This window comes from Protopterus annectens, chromosome 13.part0, assembly GCF_019279795.1.
Source record: "Protopterus annectens isolate FY-2018-M chromosome 13.part0, PAN1.0, whole genome shotgun sequence".
Lineage (NCBI taxonomy): Eukaryota > Metazoa > Chordata > Ceratodontiformes > Protopteridae > Protopterus > Protopterus annectens.
In genome coordinates, this window is record NC_056747.1 from 567,704,586 (window position 1) to 567,727,138 (window position 22,553).

The 22,553-nt window shown below is 39.4% G+C and overlaps 1 protein-coding gene across 1 annotated transcript in view; it reads left to right on the top strand.

Moving 5' to 3' along the window:
- SUMF2 (sulfatase modifying factor 2) overlaps positions 1 to 22,553 on the top strand; it is a 342,981-nt gene that overhangs the window by 208,185 nt on the left and 112,243 nt on the right. The window lies entirely within an intron of this gene.

Consider the following 22,553-nt stretch of genomic DNA (forward strand, 5'->3'; position numbering starts at 1 on the left):
GAATTGCAGTCTTGCCCAGTGTTAATTGTAATTGGCTAATTCTGGATGCATTATGTTGAAGAATATGGACATGCCTCCTCCTTTAGTGTTTCGGTCCAGGTTAGGTGGCCGAAAGGTGTGGTAAGAATTGTAGCCTAGTAATGCAGGGCTGCTCTTTGGAGCCTTAAACCAGGTCTCTGTCACTGCACAGATGTCGATGTTCTCCATCTTAAGGAGTGACTTGAGTGAGTGCATTTTTAGGTTTAGACTTCTAGCATTGAGTAACATTACCCTTAGATTTTGCTTGTTTGTATCTTCTATGGTGGTGCATTTAACGTTTGAGCCTTGCCTAAAAAAGGCTCTATAGGGGGTGGCAACAGCATTAGCCAGTATCTGGAATCCCAGAGGCGACAGGTGCAGGCCATCTCTGTTGATCACGTCATCCCAGGCAGACAGATACTGGATCACCTTAGAATGACACCAGAAGTTTAGCCAGTTGTTGAAGTCAATCATTTTCTCCTTGTACTGTGGTATCATTCTGGGCGATGGCAGGATGCTACTCAGGGATAGTGTCATATGCCTGGGCCACATGGTCAGAGAGCTCCTCCATGTCTTTTTTCATGTAGTCCAGGGAGGTACGTCTCGGGTCATTCACTTCAACATCATATTTGTACTTGTTGTGGAGTGACTTGAGTGCATCCGTTATATGACAGATCCTGGCACCCGACAGGCAGCTGACAGTAACTTTCTCTTTGTTCGGCCTGGTGAGAGGGACGTCAGTGTGCCTGATTATGGAGTTGCCTATGACTAGTGTGTTGGGTACGTTGTTTTGCCTTATGGGCTGAGGTTGAGTGGAACACTGATTTTGTGGGCTATGTGTTATTCAATTAGTGTTGGGGTGGTGGTTGCTTGCTTTTCAGCTTTGGAGGTCTTTGTTGTTTGGGCAGATTTTTATTGAGAAACTCCACGAATCTAGGTGTGTGTTTTGTGTTACTATGTGTGGGTTTGGATGGTGCAGGTTTTGATGGACTATGTGTTGAATGCGGTGCAGTGTTTACCTTATCCTCTTGACTGTCTAGTCCAGTCTTTGCTGGAGAGAGCTTGGCTTCCAGTTTGGCTATATAAGTGCATCCCTCACAAGTTGTAGTGTTGGTTGTTAGGAGGAGAGGGTTGTCAGTGTACATGAGGCAATTGCTACATTGCCCCAAGATGCCCAGATTCATCAGGTGGACAGGAGAAAACACCAGAAGCTGACCCTTAGACGTGCCTGATTAGTTCTTATTAATTTAAGTACTAAAAACTGTTTTCCTCTTGATAAATTAGGAAAGTTGGGTGCTGCAGTAATTTTAGGTTATTTAGTGCTTGCAATGAATTTTGGAAAAGTGCTGAGCACAAAGAAACAGTTTTGAGTGCTAAAACTAGAAAACTGTCTAGTTCTAAGGGAAAATCTGAAGAGCAGACTTTCTGGCACCGGGAATAGTTTAACCGTAGTTAAGCAGCACTGCGCAGAGCGCAAAACCACGCAAACACAGGTTTTTAAATAGAATGATGAAAGGGATAGAAATGGCCCAAAATGGCCAATAAAACTACAGATGCTGAGATGAAACCACTCCTCCAGGGACAGATAGGCTGCTCAAAGCTCACCACTTTCACTGATGAACAGAGAAGCTTCCCTCTATCTTAAGGACAATGGGATATTAAAGCAGATTGCTCAACCTACTGTCTCTTTTAGTCTTTGTTCATTGATACAGCTGTGAGAAATCACCCATGCATCTTTAAAAATTAATCCACTCAACTGTTTTCCCTGTTAGGCTTCCTATCTTTCCATACTGTTTTACCTTCACTTTGAAAACCAAGTTGAAAAACCTCAAGCTGGCTCTGAAATGATGATGTCACATCTGCCAGAGTTCTTGCTCTAGCTACGGGACATTTCCTCCCCCAAAGTGATGTAATCCCCACCTGATTTGCATGCTGTATGGAAGAGCCAGTGAACCTCTCACATTGTGATGTCAGAGCTGCCTTGCCCATCCCACTCTTAACCTAGCAAAAATGTCAAACTATGATCTCACTTTTCTGAAGAGCCCTACCGATATGTGACAAAGTACAGGCAAGTGCACAGTAACAGCTGCAAAAACTAGGAGCATAAATTTGCAATGACCATGCGTAGACATTAATTGCATGTTTTTACATAAGAAGCAGATGTCTGTCACAATTAATCAACAACACTACATCAGATTACAAGAAGTATGCAATACTGTAATTTTCTTAAATTACTACTTAAAAAAGCATGTGGGTGCTGTCATGCAAGTCTGTGAAATATTTTGTGTTCATAGTGCATCATTTGTTAGCTATTTAACCAAACAGGAAGGAAAAATAAGTGGGAGTTTGATGTTTTGCAAAACAGTGATTATTCCCAGTGCTATGGAGCTTGGTTCTAAATTTGACAGGAGGAGTGCAACAAAAAAAAAATCTCCCACTGTAAGGAAGGAAAGGCTGACAAGAAAAGAGTACATTAGTCTAGTCATCTGCTGTGAGCTGTCAATCAAATGCAGATAATGGGTCAAATTACCCTTAGCTCTTTGACAGCTAAGGAAGGTAGGTGTGAAAGGGAGGGGAGATACCTTGAAGAACTAGATTTCAGCCTTCACAAAAGAAATAAAGTTAGCATTTCTAAGAAGAAAGAGTAATATAATGCACTTTTCAGTTCTGCTGTTCTTCATCCCACATTGCTGCAGTCCTAACACTTGGGTAGTCCGCTGTCCCAGTCGGCCCGAATACCAAAGTATAAGGCTGACGTCGGTCAAGGCGCATTAATCTGACGTCAGGACGTCAGGGTACAAATGCGCATGACCGACGTCATATCCTCAGTCTTTTTTGCCGCATGGTCCGATGCAGAAGCAGTATTGCGAGTGCAGGTTGGCGTTCTGAAATTTTCTGAAGTCGGAGTTTCAGACCGAATCAAAGTTGGCTAAGTACCCCGTTGGGGAATATTTTGGTTTTTTCTTGCCTCAGTATTTAACCGGATGTCAGAAAAAGTGAATAACTGTATTTCTTGTGGGAAACAGATACCTCTTAGGGCCTGAGCACGACGTTGTTGGATGTCGCTCTTGTGCTAGATTTAACAAGCGCACTATAAAGAGAAGATTAGACTGTGCCAGGTTAGTTTTTGGGAAGCGTTGTAATTATAACATGCCGTCGGATGCTCCGACGCCCGCTTCGTCTAAAAAGCGCAAGGACAAAGCAGCAAAGCCTAGGTTGGAAGAACCGTCTGTCCCGGACGTCGGTTCTTTAGAAGGCTCGGTGGAGCCGGAGGTTCTGCCAGAAGTTTCTTTGGAGTCTCAGGGAGAGACTTTACTGTTACAGGATGTGTCCTCTCAGGAAGTAGGCCAGGCTGAAGGGGCTTCTCAGGCAGCTGTTCTCCCCTCCCTTCCTAAGGTGGCTAGGCCCTCCCCTTCTGTTTCCAAGGCTTCTTCGAGAGGCAGGCCAGGTTTAACTTCAGTGGGTGTCTCTCCTAGTTCTTCAGGGTCTTTGCCTAAGAAACATATGCTTAAAATGGCAGAAGATTTGATTACTATGATTAGAGGTTCTATGCCCCCTCCTGATAAGAGGCCTAGGGTGGAACCTGAGCTTGAGAGTTTTGAGCAGTGTTCGGAGGCTTCTGAGTCTTCGGCTGAAGACTTACAGGAGTATCCTCCTTATTCTGATTCTGATGTAGATGATTCTACTCCTTGACTTCTCCTCCTGAGGATTTTTCTTTTTCAGAGACTCTTCATTCCATGAGGGAGCATTTTAAATGGGAAGTTCAAGATTTCTCTGATTCCAGGAAGAGGCTTAGGGAATTTTTGTTTCTACCCCAGCATAGGCCTTTAGCTATACCTCCTGTTCTGGATGTGGTGGAAGATGTTTTTGCAGAGGCTTCCCTGAACCCTGACTCTTTGCCTCCTGCCCCAGTTAAACCGGATAGGTATTATAGGGTGCCTGAAGCTCATAAGTATCTTTTTAAGAGTCCTAGGGCAGACCCAGAAACTGTTTCTCAGGGGCCTAAAGGTGTTAAGGCTTCTGTTGTTAAAAATCCTGTTCCTCCTGATAAAGAGGCAAGGGCTTTGGATAGATGGGGAAAGAAGGTGTATACTTCTTCCACTTTAGCCATGAGGGCTTTGAATTGTCAGTTCCACATGTTAAAATACCAAAATTATCTTCTTTCACAATTGAAGTCTAAGGTGGATGCTCTGGCGGAAGGTATTGAGTGTAAAGAGTTGCAGGATTTAGTACATGTTTCTGAACAGGTGGGTAAGCATTCCTTGCAATGTGGTTTTGATGCTGTACAGGCCTCTTTGAGGGTGGCTGCCACTGGTTCTGTTCTTCGCAGGCACGCCTGGCTGAGGGATCAGAATTTAGCTGAGCATGTTAAGACAAGGATTTTGGATGCTCCGTTACAGTCTGATGTGTTGTTTGGTTCGCCTGTGGAAGCAGTTTTAAAGAAAATGGAGGACAAGGCTAAGTCTATGCAAACTGTTAAAGATTTTTTGCAGGTTCAGCCTCCGAAGTTTAGTAGAAATTGGCCTACTAAGGGGTGGACATATCCTTCTTATGATTCCCAGTCTAGGGGTAGGTCTAGACGTGGTAGGGGCAGAGCTCAAGGTCCTTTTAGGCCTAGAACAGGGAGTTCACCTGCTCAGTCTTCTGGTGAGGGCAGGGGTCAGTCCTTTCGTAAGCAGACCCAATGACCTGCCTTTTCAGCTGCCAGAGCCTTCTCGTCTGGCAGCACCTTTGGGGGGAAGGCTGGCACTTTTCAAAGAAAATTGGAGTTTAATTACCCAAGACAGATGGGTATTGGATATCATTCACCACGGTTACAGGTTTTATTTCCATACCTTGCCTCCTTTCAAAGGCATGCCAGACATTCCTCCTCTACAAAGAAAAGAGGCCCACAAGCAAATTTCTCTGTTACTCCAAATAGGGGCCATTCAGCCGGTTCCTGTGCCAGAAAGGGGCCTAGGATTTTATTCTCGCCTGTTCCTAGTACCAAAAAAGGGGAACACGTGGAGACCAATTTTGGATTTATCTATCCTCAACAATTATCTGGACATTCCCAAGTTCAAAATGTTGACGTTACAACAGCTTTTACCTCTGCTGGGCAAAGATCACTGGATGGTAACTTTAGATCTCAAGGAGGCTTACCTTCATGTGCCTGTCAGACTAAGTTGCAGGAAGTATCTGCGTTTTCGAGCTGGGAATTCCCATTATCAGTTCTCTGCATTGCCCTTTGGCTTATCTACTGCCCAGAGTATTCACAAAAGTTCTGGCTCCAGTGATAGCTTACTTCAGGCTAAAAGGAATACAAATCTATCCTTACTTGGACGACTGCCTGATTCTGGCTCAAGAAAAGGAAGACCTTTTTCAGCATTTGGAATATGTGATAGCAGTGCTAAGATGCCTGGGGTATTCTGTGAACGAAATAAAGTCCAGTCTAGTACCCTCTCAAGGCATGTGCTTTCTGGGTGTGAGACTGAATACAGCAACCCAGATGGCCTTTTTAACCCCGGACAAACAAAAGAATCTTTCCCTTTACTTCCATCAACTATCTCTTCAGTCCGGGCTGACTGCAAGGACAGTCCTTCAAGCCTTAGGGTTCATGGCATCTTGTATTCTGGTGCTTCCCAATGCCAAACTGCATATGAGGAAGCTGCAATGGTATCTCAAAAATGTGTGGACACAGCACTGCCAGGATTTGGACACTGTCATTCAAATAATACCTTGCATTCAAAAGGAATTTTTGTGGTGGGCTCAGGAATGTCACCTAAACAAGGGACTCTCTGTGACCCGGCCAGAGGCGAGTCAGATTCTAACGACAGATGCCTCAGACATAGCTTGGGGAGCTCATCTGAATGGAAAGTGGATACAAGACAAGTGGCCTGCCAGACTACAGCATCTACATATCAACATGAAGGAGATGTTAGCAGTCCAGTTTGCATTAATGGCTTTCAAGGAGTTACTTCTTCCAGGGCAGGTGTTGATTCTAACAGACAACACAACTGTCATGTGGTACATCAACAAACAAGGGGGAACGCATTCTTATCCTCTATGCAGGCAAGCAATGATTTTGTAGGAGACTGCGCTCAGCTTGCAACTAACTCTTCAGGCAAGGTTTCTGCCGGGAGCACAGAACTCCTTAGCAGATGTGTTAAGCAGGCAAATCATGGATCCCCACGAGTGGAAACTGGATCTTCATGTATTTCAGAAATTGACAGTGTCATGGGGAACTCCAGACATAGATCTGTTCGCTTCTCCACTAAACCACCAGCTGCCAAAGTTTTGCACGAAAAGGTTTCATCACACAGCTTGGAAAGTGGATGCTCTTTCTTTTAGTTGGAAAAATCTTCATGTGTATGCCTTCCCACCTCTGCCTCTCCTCCCAAAGGTACTCCTAAAGGTCAGACAAGACAAGCCAAGGATGATTTTAATAGCTCCAGATTGGCCTCGGCAACACTGGTACCCATTACTGAGGAGTCTGGTAAGGAAGCCTCCATGGCCTTTACCTTTGATTCCACACCTATTGTCTCAGAGGGACAGTCATCTACTCAATGTCAAGCTTCACTCTCTTCATCTAACAGCCTGGCATATTCTGTTTTGAACCACAGCAGGTCTCAACTTCCTCAACAAGTTTTGAATGTGATTATGGAAGCCAGAAGACCTAGTACAAGGAAAGTGTACGCAGAAAAATGGAAGAGATTTTTATTTTGGAGTGCAGCAAAGGATTTGGAGGTTTGAGCCTAATTTGAGTGTGGCTCTTCAATATCTTACTGAGTTATTGGACAAAGGTTTGTCTTTCTCTTCCATTAAGATTCATGCTGCAGCAATTTCAGCTCACTATGATTGTGACCCACCATTGTTTTCTCATCCTTTGTTCAAGCAATTTCTTAGAGGGGCAAAGAATATAAGACCCCCGTAGAGCTCCTACTCCTGCTTGGGATCTCAATTTTGTGTTGGAGAAACTTACTCTACAGCCTTTTGAGCCTGCGGCTACTGCTGAATTGAAATACTTGTCATGGAAGACTGCTTTTTTGTTGGCCATTACTTCTGCAAGAAGGGTGTCTGAATTGCAGGCCCTTATGGCGGTTGAGCCTTTTTTGATTTTCCATAAGGATAGGGTATCATTACGTACTAATCCTTCCTTTATGCCTAAGGTGGTTTCTAGTGTGGCTTTAAACCAAACTATTCATTTGCCTACTTTTTATGCAGATCCCCAAAATAAGGGGGAAAAGATTTTGCACACTTTAGATGTACACAGGCAGTTGTGTTATTATTTAAGCAGGACTAAGGATTTTAGGCAGTCTCAGCAGTTGTTTGTTTCTTTTGCTTTGAGTTCTCAGGGCAAGCCTGTGTCAAAACAAACTATTTCTAAGTGGATTGGGTTTTGCATTGCATTTTGTTATTCCCATCATGGCAAGGAGATTCCAGCTGGGATTAGGCCTCATTCCACTAGGGCTACTGCCACTTCAACAGCATTTCTAAGGGGTGGCAACTAAGGATATTTTGGAGGCAGCTACTTGGAGTTCAGTGCATACTTTCTCTAAGCATTACCACCTTCCTCTCTACTCTAAATCTAGGGCTGGTTTTGCCACGGCTATTTTGCAGGGCATGTTGACAGCCCTGCTTCTTTATGATTTGCCAGCCTCCCTTACCTCTGCTTTGGGATTCTACCCAAGTGTTAGGACTGCAGCAATGTGGGATGAAGAACATAGTACAGTTTTGTACCTACCATAAATGTAGATGTTCAAGATCCACATTGCTGCAGTCCAATTTACCTCCCTCCTTCCCTCTGTGTTTAGGGGTGGTTGTGTGGGTGGGGTTGTACTTTGTAAATTTGTATATATTGTACATATATTTGGTACAGGAGTGTTTGGTGTTTTTTGGTTTTGGCCTTATCTTTTTAGGGTCTTCTGACATCTGGGGCAAGAAAAGACTGAGGATATGACGTCGGTCATGCGCATTTGTACCCTGACGTCCTGACGTCAGATTAATGCGCCTTGACCGACGTCAGCCTTATACTTTGGTATTCGGGCCGACTGGGACAGCGGACTACCCAAGTGTTAGGACTGCAGCAATGTGGATCTTCGAACATCTACATTTATGGTAGGTACAAAACTGTACTTTTTGTAGCATTTGCACTGCTTGTGTTTGAAGTAGTCATTGAAAAAGGATACAATTTTAACCAAAAGTAGGTGACTATTTAATGCCTGTAAAATCAGTGGACTGGCAGGAGCTTTAGGGAAAACGTGGCAGATTGATGCAATTTTTTTTAGAGACAAACAATGCATTCTGCGATACTTGGAGGCAGACTAAACAGTCAGAATTATTTCAAGATGCCAGACCCCATGTGGTCACAGTCAGAAATTGTGTATAAAAATTTCTAAAAAGCTCTAAATAGTCCCAGAGTGGTGTTAAAATGTAGGAAACACCAAACCATGATGAAATAAACATGTTTTTTGAGTCTGTGGGTGTGGTTCTTCTTTAGTAAGGTCTGGGCAACACAGAAACTACAAAACAGCCCAGAATTCAGCAAAATCTGAAAACCGGACTCTACTTGTTATAGAAATGTGGGAAACGAGTAGAGAGAGAGTTTTTTTTTGTTTTGTTTTGTTGTATTTCGAAAATTAGAACAGATACAGTAATACAAACACTTTTGAGGCAGTAAAATGGCTAGCCGTCAGCAATTAAACAGTTGAAAAACACTTAAAAATAATCAATTAAATTGCAAACAGTATCAGAATTAAAAAACAGTTCCAAATAAGTCGCAAAGTTAATAAAAAAAAAAAGCTCGGAATAATGCAGTTAGTGAAAATAAGCAGTAAAAAGGAAAAACAAAGTACTTAATCCACTCAGTCTTTCTTTTCACCTTATGCTGCTGCACAACACCCAGGCAGGCTCTTGCTGAGGTATTACACGTGCAAAAACCCCGCAAACACTAATTTGTAAAGAAAGATGACCGGGATAGAAATAGCCCAAAATGGCCAATAAAGCTACAGATTTTGAGCTGAAACCACTCTTTCAGCGACAGATAGCTGCTCACCACTCACTCATGAACAGAGAATTTTCCCTCTATTTTAGTAAGGTCTGGGCAACACAGAAACTGCAAAACAGCCCAGAATTCAGCAAAATCTGAAAACCGAACTCTACTGGTTATAGAAAGGTGGGAAATGAGTAGAGAGAGAGGAATTTTTTTTGTTTTGTTTTTCAGAAATTAGAACAGATACAGTAATACAAACACTTTTGAGGCAGTAGAATGGCTAGCACACTTTAGTGTGTAGCCCTCAGCAATTAAACAGTTGAAAAACACTTTAAAAAAATCAATTGCAAACCGTATAAATTAAAAAAAACAGTTCAAAATAAGTAGCAAAGTTAATAAAACAACACTCAGAATAGTGCAGTTAGCGAAAATAGTCAGTAAAAAGGAAAATAAGATACTTAATCCACCCAAAATCTCTCTTTTCTCCTTCTGCTGATGTAGAACTCTGCACGACACCCAGGCAGGCTCTTGCTGAGGTAATACAAGCACAAAAACCATGCAAACACGGGTTTTTAAACAGAAAGATGAAAGGGATAGAAATGGCCCAAAATGGCCAATAAAACTACAGATGCTGAGCTGAACCACTCCTCCAGCGACAGATAGGCTGCTCAAAGCTCACCACTCTCACTGATGAACAGAGAAGCTTCCCTCTATGTTAGTAAGGTCTGGGCAACACAGAAACTACAAAACAGCCCAGAATTTAGCAAAATCTGAAAACTGGACTCTACTTGTTATAGAAAGGTGACGACGAGTATAGAGAGAGGATTTTTTTTTGAAAATTAGAACAGATACAGTAATACAAACAATTTTGAGGCAGTAAAATGGCTAGCCCTCAGCAATTAAACAGTTGAAAAACACGTAAAATGATCAATTAAAGTGCAAACAGTATCAGAATTAAAAACAGTTCCAAAATAAGTCACAAAGTTAATAAAAAATGCTTGGAATAGTGCAGTTAGTGAAAATAAGCAGTAAAAAGGAAAAACAAGGTACTTAATCCACTCAACGTCTCTCTTTTCTCCTTCTACTGCTGTAGATCTCTGCAGGACACCCAGGCAGGCTCTTGCTGAGGTAATACACGTGCAAAAACCGTGCAAACACTGGTTTGTAAAGAAAGGTGAAAGGGATAGAAATAGCCCAAAATGGCCAATAAAACTACAGATGCTGAGCTGAAACCACTCCTCCAGCGACAGATAGGCTGCTCACCACTCACTCATGAACAGAACATTTTCCCTCTGTTTTAGTTAGGTCTGGGCAACACAGAAACTGCAAAACAGCCCAAAATTCAGCCAGATCTGAAAACCGGACTCTACTGATTATAGAAAGGTGGGAAACGAGTAGAGAGAGAGGATTTTTTTTTTGTTTTGTTTTTCTAAAATTAGAACAGATACAATAATACAAACACTTTTGAGGCAGTAAAATGTCTAGCGCACACTAGTGTGTAGCCCTCAGCAATTAAACAGTTGAAAAACACTTTAAAAAAGTCAATTAAAGTGCAAACAGTATCAGAATTAAAAAACAGTTCAAAATAAGTGGCCAAGTTAATAAAACAACATTCAAAATAGTGCGGTTAGTGAAAATAATCAGTAAAAAGGAAATCAAGATACTTAATCCACTCAAAATCTCTCTTTTTCTCTTTCTGCTGCTGTAGAGCTGTGCAGGACACCCAGGCAGGCTCTTGCTGAGGTAATACAAACACAAAAAAACGCACAAACACAGGTTTTTAAACAGAAAAATGAAAGGGATAGAAATAGCCCAAAATGGCCATTAAAACTACAGATTCTGAGCTGAAACCACTCCTCCAATGACAGGTAGACTGCTCAAATCTCACCACTTTCACTGATGAACAGAGAAGCTCCCCTCTATCTTAGTAAGGTCTGGGCAGCACAGAAACTACAAAACAGCCCAGAATTCAGCAAAATCTGAAAACCAGACTCTACTAGTTATAGAAAGGCGGGAAACGAGTAGAGAGAGAGGATTTTTTTGTGAAAATTAGAACAGATACAGTAAATACAAACACTTTTGAGGCAGTAAAATGGTTAGCACACTTGAGTGTGTAGCCCTCAGCAATTAAACAGTTGAAAAACATTTAAAAATGATCAGTTAAAGTGCAAACAGTATCAGAACTAAAAAACAGTTCAAAATAAGTAGGAAAGTTAATAAAAAAATGCTCAGAATAGTTCATTTGACAAAAATAAGCAGTAAAAAGGAAAAACAAGGTACTTAATCCACCCAAAGTCTCTCTCTGTACTCCTTCTGCTGCTGTAGAGGTCTGCAGAACATCCAGGCAGGCTCTTGTTGAGATGATACAATCGCAAAAACTATGCAAACATGGCTTTTTAAACAGAAAGATGAAAGGGATAGAAATAGCCCAAAATAGCCAATAAAACTACAGATTCTGAGCTGAAGCACTCCTCCAGCGAAAGATAGGCTGCTCAAAGCTCACCACTCTCACTGATGAATAGAGAAGCTTCCCTCTGTCTTAGTAAGGTCTGGGCAACACATAAACTACAAAACAACCCAGAATTCAGCAAAATTTGAAAACCGGACTCTACTGGTTATAGAAAGATGGGAAACGAGTAGAGAGATAGGATCATAGGCAACCATCAGTTGCTGGAGCCAACCCAGTTCAGCTTTGTCAAGGGAAGGTCATGCTTACTAAACCTTGTGAACTTTGAGAAGGTCCCCAAGGCAGTGGAGGAGGAGAAAATGGTGCATACTGCCTACTTGGACCTGGCTAAGGTGTTTGATACAGTACCCCACATGGGGGTATAGTTGACAAACTCACTAAACTGAATATAAACCCCTGTATAACTCAGTAAGAGGGCCTAGGAAGTCAGAAGTGGTGAAACCACCTCCACTGAAAGACTGGTCACCAGTGGGGGTACCTCAAGGTGCCATGCTGGGACCGCTCCTATTTGGCATCTACTTCTTGGAGGTAAAGGACAATGCCAAGGGTCTTTGACCAAGTTCTTGGTTGACTGCAAATTAGGAGCTATCCTAGACCCCCCAACACCACCAATATCTTACAAGGGAGTCTAACACAGACAAATGATGGGTGCCAAAGTCATGGATTAAATCTCAATGTCAAGAAATGCAGTATAGTGCCTTTTTAGGAGAATGCCCACCCAGGCTAAATACTTCATCTCTATGACACCTCTAAGAGCTGACCAAGTTGTCTGGAATCTGGGAACTTATGTAGACAGCAATCTGGCTTTTGACCAACATGTGTCCAAAGTTGTAAGAAAATCATTCTTGTCACCCAACTTATAAGGGCATGACTTCCAGGTTCAGAGAAGTCATAGTGCCACTTTACTTGGCCCTTATTAGAGCAATCATTGAGAATGATGATTTCTTTGGCATGTACCTCACTAGACATTTGCAACAGTTGGAAAGCCCACAAAGAGTCCTTATCAGGAGATTCCAGGGTACAGACATATTGTCTTATATGGATCACCTTAATACCCTATCTCTGTACTCAATCTCCCACATGTGACAGAGGTAATTTATGCTTAGCATACAAAACATTCTCTGATTCAGCTGTGATGGACTTTTTACACATCTGCAAAATAGCATCAGAACCTTTTGATCCAAAGATTTAAAGTTTGCTTGCGACACAAATAAGAAACTGTGCCAAGACAGTGTCTCAGAGAATCCTCATGCTCTGGAACAGATTCCCCATTCATGTGAAGCAGAGTCCATCCCTAACCCTATTTAAGTGTAACCTTGACAAATGGATGGAAAGTCTGACATTCACCCTGGGTCTAACCCCCATGTCTCTAATAGACATAGACAGTAACTATACCCAAGCTAACATACCCCCGACTATAACCTTTAGAAATGTCCTATATAACAAACTCTTGATACACAAGGACACAGTTAGATTGGGTTGCTCAGCTAAGCTAATAAAGGCATTTGTGGCCATTAGCCTAGTATATACCTATGAACCTATAATGTAGAATTTTCAAGCTGCAGAACTATTTGCAACTCAAGGAACAGGAAATTGCATGGTTATTGTATAATTCATGTATAATAATATCTGAAATGCTCATGACCTAGAATACATTTTCATTAGATATTTGTGTGTGCATGTGTATATGTAGCAACTGTTAAACATTTTTTCCATTAAAACAGGGGTATCGATGTTTATTTAAATGTTTTGTATGTATATCTTTATTGGGTGTGCTAAGAGTCAAGGTATACATTTTCTGAGATATCTGAGTGCATGTAAGCTTCAGATTTATTAGATAGGATTTAGTAGAAAAGTAATTATTCTTGGGTATTACCTGTTAACATCCGTCCAGTTCAACATTTAGACTACTTATTACAGGTACTAGACAGCATGACACCTAAAAACTTTCCCAGGCTCTAACTCATTGTCTAGTCCCATAATGCTGTGTCTCCTGTAGTCTCCAGATTCCTTTTGTCCTGAACAGCAACAGTTCTGTGACAATGGCCTCAGAGTGTTTTGTGACTTTTATATCCGTTTCATCTTCTGTTGTTGGTGAATATGGGCATTATTCCCTGAACTGCTTGAATGTTTTCCATTTTTAACTGATTAAAGTCATCTGTTTCCTTTTCCTAGGAAAGCTCAATTTTTAGTTTTTGGCCTGCCATGCTTTAGTGCTGGTTTTATCATCTGTGTTGCTGTTTCCTTGGTGTTCATAGTCTGTCTCCCATTGTGAGTTATGTAGTTAGTATTCCATTTTTTTGCTGCTTTAGACCATTAGTAGTCTTTGGGTAATGGGCAGATAAGGTAGTTTAAAAAATCTCCAAATTTAATCATAAAATTCCACCCAGGATAGGCATACTTTGGAGTTTCCCATCTCAATGAGTATTATGATATTTAAAGAAGTTCTGAAACCAGAACTTTAATGGATCGGAAAAAAATAAAAGGGTTACTTCATACAGATTCTGAGAATAAACTTAAGAAAAAATGATAAATGCATTGGAGATGGAAAAGTTCCTTCAGTTTCTACATTAAGGGCTTCTCCGTTTCCCTAAGAGAATTAGATTAGATGGTGGTTTTTCATGAATCTTTCTGGAGGTATTCAAGGATAAGAAAGACAAGACTTTCTTCTAAGATGACTGCGTCCTAATCAACAGATTAATTTCAGCTCTCCCAGTAAGAAAGTAAAACAGAAAAAAAGGGGTGCCATTGAAATTGTTATTTGGGTAAACTTCAGTTACTGGCTAGTAAGCACACTGCCTGGATGCTACATAAGAATAAATTTGGAGAACCTGAAAGAAAATTAACCAGAAAAGGTGAAAGGAAAACACTGGCTGGGAAGCATCATGCAGCTGTTGAGCAAAAATCAGTTCGAGTTTCAGCTTCGGTTTGGCTTCCAGTAATTTAGAGGAAAATAAATAAGATTTGCATAGAGATGATTAAAATAAATGAAGCATTGAAAAATATATCAACTCAAATAAAACATTGGAAAAAAACAAGAAGCTTTAATTAGCTATTCAGATGAACTGATAAAACTGCAAAAATCGCATGTTGAAATGAGAAAAAAGGAAGGCTGAGTATGAGACTTCTCAAAAAAAGTTGTTTAAAAAAATCACACTATTAGAAAGCAGTGCAGTGAAAACCGGAGATTTTCTGCTGTACCAAAGAAACTGGAAGGAACATGTTATATTCATTTTGTGAAAACACAGGTTAGCAACTGGATTGTTGTTCCACAGCAGGATTTGTTAGTTGAACGGGCTCATTGAATATATGCTCCAAACCTGGACATGAGGAAAGCAGCCAAGATCTATATTGGTGAAGATGCAATCATACCAGTAGGACGAGTTGATCCTGACAAACCTGTGGCACTAGGGAAAAGTATTGAACATTAGAGACAACAGAGTGTTTCTTGAAAATGATTATTCACTGTGCACTAGGTAGAAGAGAAACAAATTTATACCAGCAATCAGGGAATCTTGAGAGGCTGGCATAACATTCAAGCTGCTATATCCAGCTGTATTGAGAGTATTTTTTCCTGGAGGATCAAATACATTTTGATGAAGAATAGGTTAAGGAGGAAATACAAAAGTTTATCCAACAAAAAGTAAACTAGTAAGCAGAAGGGGACTCTGCTTCTCATTCTTCTTACAACAAAGCTCATTAAGAGGCACTGTCAGTGAAACCTTTTCCAATGTTCTAAAGGAAAATGCTTCACAGAGAAAAAAAAAAGCACAGGAAAGAACTAGAAAAATCTGGAGTACCTTGAACTTTTACCAGAGTCTAGTGTGGAAGATGGAGATGAGCAGGAAGAACAGCAGCATTGAACTTAGTGAACAAGTGTGAGATTATAAAGCATCAGTCACATTTGTGAAATACGGCTTTACAAATAAAAGTGGCTTTGAAAAGACCGGACTTTTGTTTACTTTTTTTGAACTTGTGGGTAGACTAAAAAGCATATACCCTATATTATGTCATTAATGTTTAGAATTACACTAAAGGATCAAAAGGAAGTAACTGTAAGTAACACAATTTTTGTTATTATTTGTATAAAACATTTCATGATATAAATTGTGTATTATATTGTAAAACAGTTTTCCAGTGTGTGTAGTCAGGGATATTTTAAATGTGGGAGGAGTCTTTTTAGTAACTGTCGCACGTGCTAAAGATGTTAAAGTAAACAAGTATCTTTTTTAGTTGTACAAAATTTAGGTTTTACACTATAACAAAAGACGAAAGGCTGAATAGAAGTAAGTTTGGGTTAATATAATGCTGTGATCTTGGGATGATGGATGGGAGTGGAGTATAAAAGCTATGTATAGTATACAGTCAGGGGTATTTAAAATGTGGGGATCTTTTCAGTGCTGTTGCATGTGTTAAATATATTAAACAAGTACCTTTTTAATTGTAAGGAGTAATTGGTGTGCAGTACAACAAAAGAAAAATGGCTGAACAAAAGCAAGTTTAAGTTAATTTAATGCTGTGATCTTGGGCTGCTGGATGGGATGGGATGTAAAAGTGTACTGATTATATTATATGTAGAACTAAGATGGTATTTTCCCTTTTTTTTTTACAATAGGGGGTGTATAGATTAATGTCCTTTGCATAAGCTATAAACAAGTTTTTTTGTAAGCAACTAGAATTGAAAAATAAGACAAATGATAAAAGCTATGAAAAATGCTTAGCTCCCTGTATCTGCAAAGATTTTAACTTTTTTCTGTTAGCCAAGTGTTGTCAGTATGAGACTAGAAGTCTGCAGCTGAAGCTAGTCAGATAAATGCTGTACATTCTGTTCTGAGTGAAATTTACAAAGATTTGTTCATGTATCTACAAGTTGCTAGCTGCTTGTTCTCATTACTGACTTTATTTTCATGGAGACAAGCTGTCTGCATATGCAAGCAGTTAATCTGGAGAGTTCTGAGCATTCTTTGGTGAGGGGAAATACAAAATTTAAAGGTACAATGACAAGCAGTTCAATGAAAAGTAAAGTTTGAAATTATGGGGGGTGAATATGAGATAGTAGCCTACCACCGACCTTAATGTTTTTATGCATCTAATAGAACAGTGCACAATTTAATTTTATTTCAAGCTAACCAGTGCACTTTTCCTTAGAAGTAAAAGTTATTTTGTAAAAGCTGTTGTTCACATCTGGGAGGGGAATAGAAATAAGAAAAGAACAGACAGCATTTGTAAGTGGGAACATAGGCTATAGCATGTGCTTTAGCATAGTTAACCTTAATATTAGATTAGGTTATTCCTGTGGGTGCAGCTGTCAATTTGGGTCTATTGTTTCTATCTGGAAGGGTAAACTTCATTTGTTTAAAATGTGCATAGTTTGTGTTTCTTCAAAATTAAAAGGAGGTGGGAGTGTTTTAAAAATATATTTAGTTTTTTGTTTCAGGGTTTTCATTAAAGCAAAAAGTCTTGAGAATTGTGACATAGGTTCAAATGATGATGAGAAGAAACAATCATATAAAAGATCAGCCTGTCAAACATTAGCGTGTGCATGCAAGAAAAAAGTTGGAAATACACAGTCAAAACGACTGTCACATATAGTAAGTGGGAACAGTAGCTATTTATCACAATTAATCCTCTATACATAGTATATCGGAATGTAAATAGGCTTATAGGTGTAGCCAAAAAGAAAAGGGTATTGAATTATATTAGGAAATGTGGAGTGCATATGGCAGTATTGCAGGAGATACATTTTAAAAGAAATGAGCATGTGAATTTGACAAAAGTAGGATTTCAGGATGGATATTCTGCAGAATATCAGGGACAAAGGAAAAGGGGAGTAATAATATTGATTGCTAAAGGGGGGACCCAGTAGTGATAGAAGAGGGAAAAAGAGAGTAATTGGTAGATTTGTGGTAGTAAGTGGCTATTGACAAGAGGATGATTACGCTGACATGTACTTACATTCCATAAAAATGCTATTATGCTTTAGAAAATTTGGTGAGAAATAATCAGCTTTCAGCAGGCAATATTAATTGTAGGTGGGGACTAGAACTTGATTTGCAGTAGTAAGGGTATATCAGGGGGACCTAGAAGGGAAAATATAACAAACATTTATGACAATATTTGGTATAGAAAATGTGAATTCAGTAGTAAGAACTATAACAGAATTTGCACATTATTCTCCTATCTACAGTAACTTGGCTAGGCAGGACAGAAATTATATTTCACAGGAATATGTGCATTTAATTGAAAGCTTCAGCACACATCCAATAACTATTTCAAATCTTGCACCAGTAAAATATAAGATAAAATGCATGGCAATGAAGTAAAAATGAGACACCAGAGCTTTCCCACCTACCAGTTAAAAAGAGAGGAATTTAAGAAATAGGTAGTGGGAATTATTCAAAAGTTATTAGTATAGATAGACATTTCTTCAGAATAAAGTAGCTAGTGTGTAGGATAACATGAAAACAAAGTTTAAAACTAATGCAGAAATAAAAGAGGGGGAGAGAGAGATGGTTAAAAAGTACTTTTTTAAAGGGGCTAACAAAGATTAAAGTATTGTAGAATAAAGGGGATCTCACAGAATAAGAAGATGAACAACTGCAAAGTGCTACAGAGAAAATTCAGGAGTATTTGGATAACATGCATGAGTTTAGAAAGATTTATGTTAAACAAGTATTTTTGATAACAACTCCAGAGCACAAAAAAATGTAATGCATCAGTTTAGGTAACAGAAAGTTAAAAGCGCTGTTGCCAAACTTGGGGAGCCTATGACAAGAAAAATAACTAGAACTTATAGAAGTATTTGAGATACTTCATAAATTTTCATAAAATTTGTATAAAGCAGGGGAATGTGGTAACCAAGAATGAGCACAAATGGAAATATTTATGGGAGACTTAATTATGCCAAGAGTAGAGGAAGATTATGGTCAACAAATAATAGTTAATATAGGAGGACATTAGATAAAAATAATGATGTCTAGTCAAGTTGCAGGAAAGCCTCCAGGATTAGGATTTTTAGAAGGAAGTGTTTGGGTACTTGTACCCCAAGCAGACTTCAGTCAAAAGGTAGATAGCAAATATTGGTGGTCTGATGAGGAAGAAAGAGGTAACTAGGAACATGTTTTTGGTAGTGTGACACAGGATCTGATTTGCCTAGAGATAGTAAAGAATTATTAAGTTTAATTCTTTTAGCTGCCAAAAAAAGCAATTAATAGAAGATGAAACTCAAAATCTAACTCAACTATTTGAAGTAATAAATATTGTAAAAGAGATAAAAGAAATGGAAGATTGATCTTTAGAAAAGGGAAGGAACAAATTACATAGAAATAAATAGCAATTGTTGGAAAAATACATGCAGTATAATGTTCATGAGAAGGAGTGACATTTAAGGGAAGGCAGAAACTGAGTGATGTAATATTGGACTGGAAGACAGTTACTGTAAATTTTATTTTATTTTTTATTTATTTTACATTTATTTTACATTTGTTAACCGGGCTAGTCTAACTGGATATATTTCCATTTTCAGTAGAGGCCCGGGGAGAAAAGCTCCACATGAAGAAAAAGCAATTTCATAATACAAAACCAGTCAAGAATAGAACACGATGTCTGGCTCAAAATTAAAATTCTACATAGAAGTTTTCTAAATTCATAACCTATGGAGAAACAAAGGTTAATAAAAACATTTAGAAGATGAAAGAGGAAAGGAAAAGAGAAAGACATTCATAGTAAATGTAAGAGTAAGGGCAGTAGAAAGAAAGTCTTGATAATTTAATATGCAAACAGCATAATTAAGAGAGAGTAATAGGGAAGAAAAAAAGGAGTAATAGAAAGAAAAAAACTAATTAGGCCTAGGTAGAGTCCCATTAAAAAAGTAAGAAGGAAAAATGAGGAGAGGAGAAGTGAGAGAGAGAAGAAGGTGTGGTAACCATAGTTTTAATCTGGGTTAAAGCAAGAGCATAACCAGTGTTTTTTAAGGTGTGTTTTAAGTTTTTGTTTAAAGAGAACTGAGGATGGAATGGAAGTTAGTTCGGTTGGAAGATGATTCCAATATTTACCAATTGTATTGGAGAAAAGGGAGTCATCAGCAGAGTTATTAGTTTTAGTTAAGGTTACTAGAAGTTTGTTGGAGGAGCGAAGAAAACGTAATGCATAATGTGTGTAAATGGAAAAAATGTTAATATGGATTTTTTTTTTATTAATGTATGTATGCCTATGTCTTAAAGTGATATTTTAATAACGGTGGTTAAAAAAAAAAGACGACTGATTCTGCATCTGGGTACAGAGTAGCGCAGGCTCCGGTGTCTGTGTAGATGAGCTTCCTCGTAAAATGGCAGCAGTGCTTCTTCAGTATCTTAACCTTGCTTCCGGGTCCTGTATTCCTGAGCTTTGCTGCTTCTTGGTTTTGGTCGTTTCTTTTTTGGGATTTAACCTAAATTTTGTGGACTTCTTTCCTGCAGGCCTCAACTCTACCCTGTTGGCATATTCTGCCCATTCTCTCCACAACTCTTCTGATAACTCAAATGTGGACTGAGAGAAGATGATAAGGGTATTGGGTAAGGCCTAGTTATATAGGAGTATACTGTTTTTTCTCCCTAGGCTTCCAAGGTGGCTGAGGAGTCTCCAATTACTCCCTTGCATCTCAGTACCTTCTTATGTGCCACCACTTCAACTCAGGTAAATTGGACACTGATAATTTTGCAACAGGCCCTTTTATTGATATCAGTTTCATGTATAGTATCAGTGCTAATGGGGCTATCAATATTGGCAAAGTTGTTATTGGCTTGATCAGTACCAAACATTTTTGGGGCTTTGAGTGTTGGTGTCAAAACGTCAGTGCACTTAGAACAATTGAAGGTATTGACTTTGCTAGAGTTTGAACCTCCCCCTTGTCCCAGTTTCACTTTTACCAAGCACCACATTGAAGGATGTTTTGATGCAGTCACTGTTGAGAAGCTGGGCTTCAAAACGTTTAGCTCTTGGAGTTTTCACAATATATAATTCATCCAGGAACACTTTTGTATCTAGATCAGAGCATTTGGTCAAAGCATTGATGCAACACCTAGTGTTTAGTGAGCATTTCTAGGAGCCTGCATTGCTATCAGCCTGTGTTCCAGACAACTGCATTTCCGAGTCCCTCGTTCCTCTCCTTATTGGAGAGACAGAGGAGCAGATGGCTGATTGCAGGATAAATGCTGTGTGTCCAGATCTTGTGTATATTCTTTGTCCTTAGATTTTTCCCCATAAGCATTCCAAAGAAGAAAAAACCATAGGAGGAAACATTAATTCTCTCTCTCTCTCTCTCTCTCTCTCATATTTTCTGTGTGTGTCTTGGAGTCTCCACCCCTGGACATCAATACAGTTGATGACAAACAGTTTCTGGTTTCCCTTCCTTAGCCCTAATTTGGGAAAGTTCTAGAAGGATTCACAAAAAGGGTTAATAGACCATAGGCCTGATGTCTCAGTCAGAAGAGACCTTCACTATGAACTGGGTCCTCTTGGGTGGTCTTCCATTGTGGCAGGGTCATTCTCCATATGTAACTAATTTCATGCCCAGAAGTTTTGCTGAATCAGGCTATTTAGTTACCGTTTTTCTTTCCAAATCTCCAAAACAAAAGGGACTGAATCCTGCATTCATTAGATGCTCATAGACACCTGAGATACTATCTGGACAAGACTAAGATCATAATACTTACCGTCTAGCTATTTGCATATGTGGTAGAAAAAATAAGGCAAGTCAGTATCACACTGCATTACATTCTACTATTGTTTTCATTGTAAAAGGCACAAAGGGCAGATAGAATACCATTCATCCAGGGAAAGTGCAGTTACCATAGTATTTCTCAAAAGCATTAAGCTCTCAGACTGTACTGGAGGTGGCTACATGGTTCTCAACAGACATCTTTTCAAACACTATTGATTGGAGATCATCTTCAGGAGCTGGGCAGGGTTTGCCGCAGCCATTCTTTAAGGTATCCACCATCCTGCCTCACACTGAACTTTAAGCCTAGAGAATCTTCTCAGGTGTAAGGAAGACTGCTACAGTGATGAACATAATGCATTTGAATTAGGAACTTACCATAGCAGTAGACATTCAGGGCATGAAATTCAATGGCTCCTCTATCCATGTGGCCTGGCATCCACGAGGTGGGTCATGGTTAACCTCCCTTAATCATGTGCTTAGGTCTGGGGATACTTCAGTTGCCTGCTGATTAATGTGCAGACAAGAAAGAACTGAAAATGTTGTAGATAGATGCCCACTTTTTACAGAGGACATGCTTATGTGCCAAAGACTCCAGTGTCCATCTGTCTTAGTGGATGAAAGCTGTCAGACATCAGGCCTTTAGTTCCACAAATCTCAGGTGTGAGGAAACCTATAAGGGTGATCCCACTCTAATGTTTGTTAGGTTCTTAACATAACTGTACTTTCCCCAGCTGCTGGTGCATGCGTAATAGAATGTGACTACATTCTCCAAGTTTCTATATTGATTTGGGGCAAAGAAGAACAAGTGCACTTGGACAAATATAGACATGCCCGTGTATGTTTTTCTTCTATTTGTCTTTAGCACATTTCTGCTGTCTGATAAACTTGAAAAGGGAATGCATTAGCACTGTTGCAGGCAAATAAGTAAAAAAGTAAATACAACTAAAGTGTATTTTTGGCAAGCAGATCTCAGCAACATAAATACATTTTGTAGTAGTATGAGCACATTCAACATAAATTACATGGATTTTTGTACCCCTAGTCCTCTTAACTGGGAGAATTGCTCAGTCAAAATGTGCTCCTTATCCACTACTACAGGTTTAATATATAATGCCTCACATTATATTTCACTTCCCAGCTGTCTACTTTCTCTGTGCTAGGATGACACATGCAGTTTCCAAATCCTTTTGCTGTCCTTGTACTTTGGCGGCTGTAACACATGCCATCCTGTAAGAAGTTTCATATATATATATATATATATATATATATATATATATATATATATACACACACACACACACACACACACACACACGTATGTATAGATATTTATATATATATATATATATATATATATATGTATAGGTTCATAGGTAGGTACTAGGCTATCTGCCTGA